Raw genomic sequence first — 11,021 nt, 5'->3', positions numbered from 1 at the left:
GGGGAAAGGAAGCAGCATGCAGTGTCACACAGCTCTCTCTGAGGCAACTGCTAGAACTGGAATAGGGATGTTTGTTTGTTTGTTTGTTTGTTTATTATAAAAGCATACAAAAGTTAGCCAGAGTTGGTACATGCCTGTGATTCCAGCACTCAGGTTTTAAAAAAATTGTTGTTGTTAGTATTCCTGTTGATTCTATTGGATTTGTTTTGAACTCTCCCAGCTATTTGCACTGGACCCAGAAAATTAAGCCCATGCTCTGTACAGACCTATCATTCATGTTAATCAGTGATTTTATTCTTAGCAATCACTCCTCAGATGATCTCATTACTCACTTTCAAATAAGGAAAACAGTCATACAAACATTAGTTAACTTGTATGGTCTCACGTAACCAACTCATCATGACTATAGAGTGGCATCCCAATCTTTGGAATACCCAAGCTTCTATTTTTGAGATGACAGGCCTCTGTGGAAGACTCCATTAGCTGGCAGAGGACCTGGAATGTCTGGCGCTTGAAGGCCAAGGCTGCCCCTCCAGTGTCTCTGAAGTTGAGGCAGAGGTCAGCCAACAACACAGGAACACTTGGCCACAGCTGGTTCAGGTCTGTGTTTTGGATGAGCCCTGAGACCTGGATGAACACAGGTCTCCAGAGTTCTGGTAAAGGTGAGCACAAACACTTAGACTCGAGGAGAATGATGGACCTTTGGGATGCAAGTCTTTCTTTTTTTTTTATCTTTGCTTTGTACATAGTTTATGTCAAAATAAACTTTTTCTATACTCCAGACCTTACTTAATCAGTCTGACCGAAATTTTGAACCCTCTGACAAACATCACTCCATCCCTCTTCTACCTTTTTCCCTGGACCATCATTCTCAGAGATGAGCCATTCTGAGGGAATCCTAATAGCCCAAAAGGTAGTATTCTTTGGCACTTGATCTTTAGGAAAGTAGGCAGAGTTCTGCCCCAGATGATTGCAGATGTTCCTCTTGGCCTCCAACTTGTCTGGAAACCTTTGGTCTTACTTCTCCCTTCTCATCTTATTTGGACCTAGATCCCAATATTTCCACACAAAACAGAGGCTGGAGATTCTTAATGATACCTTGTAGTTTATTGTTTCTGTTTAAAACACTAGGTAGAAACTCCCATGACCTCCCAAGACAAAATGATTTACAATTTGAAAGTCAGTGACCAAATGCCCTATTGTCTCCTCCCTGGAGAAATCATGATTAAAAAATTAATAATAATCCACGGTGGTAGAATGTTGCTTTGTTTGTTTGTCCGTTTATTAGTTTTGGGGTGGTGGGTTTTTTATTTTGTTCTGTTTTTTTGAGACAAGTTCTGTCAGTGTAACCCTGGATGTCCGGGGAACTTACAACATAAGGCAGGATGGCTACAACCTCAGAGAGATCCACCTGCCTCTGCCTCCCAAGTGGTGGGATTAAAGTCGTACACAAGCATTTCAGATAATAATCTTTTAATTGCCTAAACTATATCTCATAAAGGAAGAAAAACAGAAGTCAAAATTGCCTCACTCTAAAGCTACTTTCATGATTAATTAAAAGCAAGGTACTCATCAGCTGACTGTGTTCTGTGTTTAGCACACTTTTGCCAAATTTAGAGAACAATTTAAAGACAATCAGAATTAACAAAGAATATACATGAATGTCAAACAAAATAAGAAATCCATATCTTACTCAGGAGACATTTTTGACACACAAAGTTTTCTGACCTTGGCTGAGATAATTGTTTTATTGTTGTTTTGGGGGGTTTGTTTGTTTGTTTTTTCTTTTTGTTTGTTTGTTTGGGTGTTTTTTTTTTTGTATTTTGGTTTTTTTTCTGAGACAGGGATTCTCTATGTAGCCCTGGGTGTGCTGGAGCTCACTCTGTAGACCAGGCTGGCCTCGAAGTCAGAAATCTGCCTGCCTCTGCCTCTCAAGTGCTGGGATTAAAGGCATGCATCACCGATGCCAGGCAGGCTGAGATAATTCAATGGCTGAAAGTCATGGAGACAGTTCTCATCCGAGTGTACCACCGTATGACCAACCATTAACTATGCCAGCTTGAAAGTAGAGCAACAATCTCCAGCCATTGAGGCATAATGAAAGATTACTGTACTCACAGGCCAACAAAAGGCGCAAACAGACTTATTCACATTCAGAGTTTATAGCAATGTCCTTTCAGACCATTGATATCTACGAAATGCATATGAAATACCTACAGCACTGAGTCTAAAGGGGACTCCACCTCACAGGGAACATACAGAAGGGTAAAGAGGAAAACCAAGAATGGAAACCTTACTGCTCCCAGTTGCCTTTTTCAAGCCAACATCTCTTTCAAGCATGCAGATTTTTTTTGCCTTTGGGAAATTAAGTTGGACACAAAATCATCTTGCTTATCACATAGCAACGTAAATGTAACTACCTGAAGTCCTACTCAGCTGACAGGAGAAAAGATACAAGTGAAAAACAGAGAATGAGTAAAGAGGAAAAAAATGTACCTAGTCAATAGGAAGATGAACAAAATGGACCAAAGACATCAAAAAAGATGGAGGTGAGGAGGGCACTAAGATACAGGAGATCACTGTCAAACTACATGCCCTTCAAAGCACAGTCTTAGCCCTGAGCTGGGGCAGTGCCAGCACACTTCTTTTTTTTTTAAATTTTTTATTAGGTATTTAGCTCATTTACATTTCCAATGCTATACCAAAAGTCCCCCATACCCACCCACCCCCACTCCCCTACTCACCCACTCCCCCTTTTTGGCCCTGGCGTTCCCCTGTACTGGAGCATATAAATTTTGCGTGTCCAATGGGCCTCTCTTTCCAGTGATGGCCGACTAGGCCATCTTTTGATACATATGCTTCTAGATTCAAGAGCTCCGGAGTACTGGTTAGTTCATAATGTTGTTCCACCTATAGGGTTGCAGATCCCTTTAGCTCCTTGGGTACTTTCTCTAGCTACTCCATTGGGAGCCCTGTGATCCATCCATTAGCTGACTGTGAGCATCCACTTCTGTGTTTGCTAGGCCCCGGCATAGTCTCACAAGAGACAGCTACATCTGGGTCCTTTGATAAAATCTTGCTAGTGTATGCAATGGTGTCAGCGTTTGGATGCTGATTATTGGGTGGATCCCTGGATATGGCAGTCTCTACATGGTCCATCCTTTCATCTCAGCTCCAAACTTTGTCTCTGTAACTCCTTCCAAGGGTGTTTTGTTCCCACTTCTAAGGAGGGGCATAGTGTCCACACTTCAGTCTTCATTTTTCTTGAGTTTCATGTGTTTAGGAAATTGTATCTTATATCTTGGGTATCCTAGGTTTTGGGCTAATATCCACTTATCAGTGAGTACATATTGTGTGAGTTCCTTTGTGAATGTGTTACCTCACTCAGGATGATGCCCTCCAGGTCCATCCATTTGGCTAGGAATTTCATAAATTCATTCTTTTTAATAGCTGAGTAGTACTCCATTGTGTAGATGTACCACATTTTCTGTATCCATTCCTCTGTTGAGGGGCATCTGGGTTCTTTCCAGCTTCTGGCTATTGCTATGAACATAGTGGTGCATGTGTCCTTCTTACCAGTGGGGCATATTCTGGATATATGCCCAGGAGAGGTATTGCTGGATCATCCGGTAGTACTATGTCCAATTTTCTGAGGAACTGCCAGACTGATTTCCAGAGTGGTTGTACAAGCCTGCAATCCCACCAACAATGGAGGAGTGTTCCTCTTTCTCCACATCCACACAAGCATCTGCTGTCACCTGAATTTTTGATCTTAGCCATTCTGACTGGTGTGAGGTGGAATCTCAGGGTTGTTTTGATTTGCATTTCCCTGATGATTAAGGATGTTGAGCATTTTTTCAGGTGCTTCTCTGCCATTCGGTATTCCTCAGGTGAGAATTCTTTGTTCAGTTCTGAGCCCCATTTTTAAATGGGGTTATTTGATTTTCTGAAGTCCACCTTCTTGAGTTCTTTATATATGTTGGATATTAGTCCCCTATCTGATTTAGGATAGGTAAAGATCCTTTCCCAATCTGTTGGTGGTCTTTTTGTCTTATTGAAGGTGTCTTTTGCCTTGCAGAAACTTTGGAGTTTCATTAGGTCCCATTTGTCAATTCTTGATCTTACAGCACAAGCCATTGCTGTTCTGTTCAGGAATTTTTCCCCTGTGCCCATATCTTCAAGGCTTTTCCCCACTTTCTCCTCTATAAGTTTCAGTGTCTCTGGTTTTATGTGAAGTTCCTTGATCCACTTAGATTTGACCTTAGTACAAGGAGATAAGTATGGATCGATTTGCATTCTTCTACATGATAACAACCAGTTGTGCCAGCACCAATTGTTGAAAATGCTGTCTTTCTTCCACTGGATGGTTTTAGCTCCCTTGTCGAAGATCAAGTGACCATAGGTGTGTGGGTTCATTTCTGGGTCTTCAATTCTATTCCATTGGTCTACTTCTCTGTCTCTATACCAGTACCCTGCAGTTTTTATCACAATTGCTCTGTAGTAAAGCTTTAGGTCAGGCATGGTGATTCCACCAGAGGTTCTTTTATCCTTGAGAAGAGTTTTTGCTATCTTAGGTTTTTTTGTTATTCCAGATGAATTTGCAAATTGCTCCTTCTAATTCATTGAAGGATTGAGTTGGAATTTTGATGGGGATTGCATTGAATCTGTAGATTGCTTTTGGCAAGATAGCCATTTTTACAATGTTTATCCTGCCAGTCCATGAGTATGGGAGATCCTTCCATCTTCTGAGATCTTCTTTAATTTCTTTCTTCAGAGACTTGAAGTTTTTATCATACAGATCTTTCACTTCCTTAGTTAGAGTCACGCCGAGATATTTTATATTATTTGTGACTATTGAGAAGGGTGTTGTTTCCCTAATTTCTTTCTCAGTCTGTTTATTCTTTGTATAAAGAAAGGCCATTGACTTGTTTGAGTTTATTTTATATCCAGCTACTTCACCGAAGCTGTTTATCAGGTTTAGGAGTTCTCTGGTGGAGTTTTTGGGGTCACTTATATATACTATCATATCATCTGCAAAAAGTGATATTTTGACTTCCTCTTTTCCAATTTGTATCCCCTTGATCTCCTTTTGTTGTCAGATTGCTCCGGCTAATACTTCAAGTACTATGTTGAAAAGGTAGGGAGAAAGTGGGCAGCCTTGTCTAGTCCCTGATTTTAGTGGGATTTCTTCCAGCTTCTCTCCATTTACTTTGATGTTGGCTACTGGTTTGCTGTAGATTGCTTTTATCATGTTTATGTATGGGCCTTGAATTCCCGATCTTTCCAGAACTTTTATCATGAATGGGTGTTGGATCTTGTCAAATGCTTTTTCTGCATCTAACGAGATGATCATGTGGTTTTTGTCTTTGAGTTTGTTTATATAATGGATTACATTGATGGATTTTCGTATATTAAACCATCCCTGCATCCCTGGAATAAAACCTACTTGGTCAGGATGGATGATTGCTTTAATGTGTTCTTGGATTCAGTTAGCGAGAATTTTATTGAGGATTTTTGCATCGATATTCATAAGAGAAATTGGCCTGAAGTTCTCTATCTTTGTTGGATCTTTCTGTGGTTTAGGTATCAGAGTAATAGTGGCTTCATAAAATGAGTTGGGTAGAGTACCTTCTACTTCTATCTTGTGAAAAAGTTTGTGCAGAACTGGAATTAGATCTTCTTTGATGGTCTGATAGAACTCTGCACTAAACCCCTCTGGTCCTGGGCTTTTTTTAGCTGGGAGACTATTTATAACTGCTTCTATTTCTTTAGGGGATATGGGACTGTTTAGAAGGTCAACTTGATCCTGATTCAACTTTGGTACCTGGTATCTGTCCAGAAATTTGTCCATTTCGTCCAGGTTTTCCAGTTTTGTTGAGTATAGCCTTTTGTAGAAGGATCTGATGGTGTTTTGGATTTCTTCAGGATCTGTTGTTATGTCTCCCTTTTCAGTTCTGATTTTGTTAATTAGGATTTTGTCCCTGTGCCCTCTAGTGAGTCTAGCTAATGGTTTATCTATCTTGTTGATTTTCTCAAAGAACCAACTCCTCGTTTGGTTAATTCTTTGAATAGTTCTTCTTGTTTCCACTTGGTTGATTTCACCCCTGAGTTTGATTATTTCCTGCCGTCTACTCCTCTTGGGTGAATTTGCTTCCTTTTTTTCTAGAGCTTTTAGATTTGTTGTCAAGCTGCTAGTATGTGCTCTCTCCCGTTTCTTCTTGGAGGCACTCAGAGCTATGAGTTTCCCTCTTAGAAATGCTTTCATTGTGTCCCAAAGGTTTGGGTACGTTGTGGCTTCATTTTCATTAAACTCTAAAAAGTCTTTAATTTCTTTCTTTATTCCTTCCTTGACCAAGGTATCATTGAGAAGAGTGTTGTTCAGTTTCCAGGTGAGTGTTGGCTTTCTATTATTTTTTTTGGTATTGAAGATCAGCCTTAGACCATGGTGATCTGATAGGATACATGGGACAATTTCAATATTTTTGAATCTGTTGAGGCCTGTTTTGTGACCTATTATGTGGTCAATTTTGGAGAAGGTACCATGAGGTGCTGAGAAGAAGGTATATCCTTTTGTTTTAGGATAAAATGTTCTGTAGACATCTGTCAGATTCATTTGTTTCATCACTTCTGTTAGTTTCAGTGTGTCCCTGTTTAGTTTCTGTTTCCATGATCTGTCCATTGGTGAAAGTGGTGTGTTGAAGTCTCCCACTATTATTGTGTGAGGTGCAATGTGTGCTTTGAGCTTTACTAAAGTTTCTTTAATGAATGTGGCTGCCCTTGTATTTGGAGCATAGATATTCAGAATTGAGAGTTCCTCTTGGAAGATTTTACCTTTGATGAGAACGAAGTGCCCCTCCTTGTCTTTTTTGATGACTTTGGGTTGGAAGTCAATCTTATCAGATATTAGGATGGCTACTCCAGCTTGTTTCTTCATACCATTTGCTTGGAAAATTGTTTTCCAGCCTTTCATTCTGAGGTAGTGTCTATCTTTTTCTCTGAGATGAGTTTCCTGTAAGCAGCAAAATATCGGGTCTTGTTTGTGTAGCCAGTTTGTTAGTCTATGTCTTTTTATTGGGGAGTTGAGACCATTGATGTTAAGAGATATTAAGGAAAAGTAATTGTTGCTTCCTGTTATTTTTGTTGTTAAAGTTGGCATTCTGTTCTTGTGGCTTTCTTCTTTTAGGTTTGTTGAGGGATTACCTTCCTGTTTTTTCTAGGGCGTTGTTCCCGTTCTTGTATTGGTTTTTTTCTGTTATTATCCTTTGAAGGGCTGGATTCATGGAGAGATAATGTGTGAATTTGGTTTTGTCGTGGAATACTTTGGTTTCTCCATCTATGGTAATTGAGAGTTTGGCTGGGTATAGTAGCCTGGGCTGGAATTTGTGTTCTCTTAGTGTCTGTATAACATCTGTCCGGGCTCTTCTGGCTTTCATAGTCTCTGGTGAAAAATCTGGTGTAAATTCTGATAGGCTTGCCTTTATATGTTACTTGACCTTTTTCCCTTACTGCTTTTAGTATTCTATCTTTATTTAGTGCATTTGTTGTTCTGATTATTATGTGTCGGGAGGAATTTCTTTTCTGGTCCAGTCTATTTGGAGTTCTGTAGGCTTCTTGGATGTTCATAGGCATCTCTTTCTTTAGATTTGGGAAGTTTTCTTCAATAATTTTGTTGAAGATGTTTGCTGGTCCTTTGAGTTGAAAATCTTCATTTTCATCCACTCCTATTACCCGTAGGTTTGGTCTTCTCATTGTGTCCTGGATTTCCTGGATATTTTGAGTTAGGATCTTTTTGCATTTTCCATTTTCTTTGATTGTTGTGCCGATGTTCTCTATGGAATCTTCTACACCTGAGATTCTCTCTTCCATCTCTTGTATTCTGTTGCTGATGCTCAAATCTATGGTTCCAGATTTCTTTCCTAGGGTTTCTATCTCCAGTGTTGCCTCACTTTGAGTTTTCTTTATTGTGTCTACTTCCCTTTTTAGGTCTAGTATGGTTTTGTTCATTTCTATCACCTGTTTGTATGTTTTTTCCTCTTTTTCTGTAAGGACTTCAACCTGTTTGATTGTGTTTTCCTGTTTTTCTCTAAGGACTTGTAACTCTTTAGCAGTGTTCTCCTGTATTTCTTTAAGTGATTTATTAAAGTCCTTCTTGGTGTCCTCTGCCATCATCATGAGATATGCTTTTAAATCTAGGTCTAGGTTTTCAGGTGTGTTGGGGTGTCCTGGACTGGACGAAGTGGGAGTGCTGGGTTCTGATGATGGTGAGTGGTCGTGGTTCCTGTTAGTAAGATTCCTACGTTTACCTTTCGCCATCTGGTAATCTCTGGAGTTAGTAGTTATAGTTGACTCTGTTTAGAGATTGTTCTTCTGGTGATTCTGTTACCGTCTATCAGCAGACCTGGGAGACAGATTCTCTCCTCTGAGTTTCAGTGCTCAGAGCACTCTCTGCTGGCAAGCTCTCTTACAGGGAAGGTGCGCAGATATCTTGTTTTTGGACCTCCTGCTGGCCTAAGAAGAAGGCCCAAAACAGGGACTTTCTCAGAAGCTGTGTTGCTTTGGCAGTTCCCAGAAGCTGTCAGCTTCTGTGGTGCAGACTCTCACCTGTGCAGACTAAATTCCTAAGTTCCAGGGAGTCCCGGAATCAAGATGGCGACCGCTGCTGCTGAGGCTGAGGCCGCCTCCCAAGCCAGGCGGACACCTGTCTTCTGGTCCGGACGGTGGCCGGCTGTCTGTGGCCCGCCAAGGGTGCTGCCTCAGCGGCTCTGTGCTTCTGCCTGTCCCAGAAGCTGTCCGGTTCTCTGGCGCACCCTCTCACCTGTTCAGACTAATTTCCTAAGTTCTGCTGAGTCCCGGAACCAAGATGGCGACCGCTGCTGCTGAGGCTGGGGCCGCCTCCCAAGCCAGGCGGACACCTGTCCTCTGGTCCGGATGGTGGCCGGCTGGCCAGCACACTTCTTTTTCTCTGCCTGCCTGCCTGTCTGTCTGTCTGTCTGTCTGTCTGTCTGTCTCTGTGTTTCTCTGTCTCTGTCTCTCTCTCTCTCTGTTTCTCTGTCTCTGTCTCTGTCTCTCCCTCCCTCCCTCTCCCTCCTCCGTGTCTTTCTCTCTCCCTCCCCCCTCTCTCTCTCTCTCTCACACACACACACACACACACACACACACACACATCCTATTCTTTACATTAAAAGTTGTCCTATACACTACCCCGCCCCCCAAAATGGTGAGATTAGTGTACTGTCCTAAAACCACCAATTTCCTCACACTAAAATGATTAATTAAATGATCTCATACCATGTTATTTCAACCAAGTGAAACTGTCTACACTTTGCCAACTTTGAACTGCTGAAAGCAATTTAGCACAGCTCATCTGAATGGCCTACTATCACTAAAAAGAAGGAAGTAAATATACAGAAAGCCATTAGGGAATAGTCCTACTAGCAGTTTTTAAACAGAATATATACACATTGTGTGTGTGTAAAAATATCTACGAATACAAAAATAGACAGTGATATTTTCTAAATGTCTATTTTTTGAGAGAGGGTCTCACTATGTCACCCAAGTTAGCCTTGATCTTTAGGCAATCCTCCTGCATCAGTTTCCCTGGTGCTGGGACTACAGGTATATACCATGTTATTTGGTTATCTTAAAAAAAATGTATAAATGCATATATATATATGCGTGTGTGTTTATATGTGTGTATATATACATACATATATATATATATATATATATATATATATATATATATATATTCTTACGTGTATGTTGTACATAAATAATATATAACACTTGTAAGTGCATAGAGATTTTCTGGAAGCACTGCAAGAAAACATCATTTACGATTGCCTCTGAGAGGAAACCAGAGATCAGTGGAAGATGGGATTTCTCTCATGGCTAGAATCCTTTCCTGTAGCCTCTTGTATTGTTAGTATGTGTGGGTTTGAATATGCTTGGCCCAGGGAGTGGCACTATTAGGAGTTATGGCCTTGTTAAAGAAGGCATTGCCTTATTGGAAGAAGTGTGACAGTGTGGGGGTGGGCTTGTAGACTCTCCTCCTAGCTGCCTGGATGCTAGTCTTCTCCTGCTTGACTTTGGAACAAGATGTGGAATTCTCAAATATTCCTATACCATGCCTGCCTGGATACTGCCATGCTCCAGCCTTGATGATAATGGACTGAACCTCTGAACCTGTAAGCCAGCCCCAATTAAATGCTCTCCCTCTGTTGCCTTGGTCAAGGTGCCTCTTCATAGAAATGAAACCCTAACTAAGACAGTATGTCTGACTACATACATGTCTTATTGTTGTTTTGAGATAGGGCCTTACAAGATAGGCCAGACTATAGTCAAATTTACCATCCTCTTGCCTCAGCCTTCTGAGCAGTATAATTAAAATACCCATTGCCAGCTTGTACAATGTTTTCAATTAAGAAAATGCCTAGACACTTTTCAAATGTCTCAAGTAAAGCAATGCCCATTTTAGTATGCAAATACTTTAGTGTATCATGAAATATTTACAAAAAGTATTTCAAACAAGGTTAATTACTTAAACTCTGGCCTTTTGTTAGTTTGGTTTTGAGACAGAGTTTGATGTAGCCCAGGCTGGCCTGGGACTCCCTTTGTAAATGAGGATAGTCTTGAAGCACTTATCCCCTGCCTCTATGTCCTGAGCATTAGAATTCCAGGTGAGTGACACTGCACCTTGTTTCTATGCAGTACTGGGAACTAAATCCAGAGCTTCATGCATGCTAGCAAAGCAGTCTACCAGTGAGCTGCCTCCCCAGCCCAAACTGTTCTGCACTGTTCACTGCCTGCCAAACAGGGGAATGACCCCGGGGATCTTCAATGGGAACTAAAGTGAGTGGGCTTGTTCTAATGATAATATTCACATTGCAAGTATTTCATAACTATGCAGTCATTCATGGAAAGATATTTGTGTGTGTGTGCGCACGCGCGTGCACGTCACAAGCACATATTCGATGAGGTCATGGTCAGCTGTCTTCCTCTTCCTCCTCCTCCTCCTCCTC

This window comes from Mus musculus, chromosome 14 (assembly GCF_000001635.26).
Source record: "Mus musculus strain C57BL/6J chromosome 14, GRCm38.p6 C57BL/6J".
Lineage (NCBI taxonomy): Eukaryota > Metazoa > Chordata > Mammalia > Rodentia > Muridae > Mus > Mus musculus.
The sequence above is the reverse complement of the archived record's forward strand: the minus strand, read 5'-3'. Positions refer to the sequence as shown.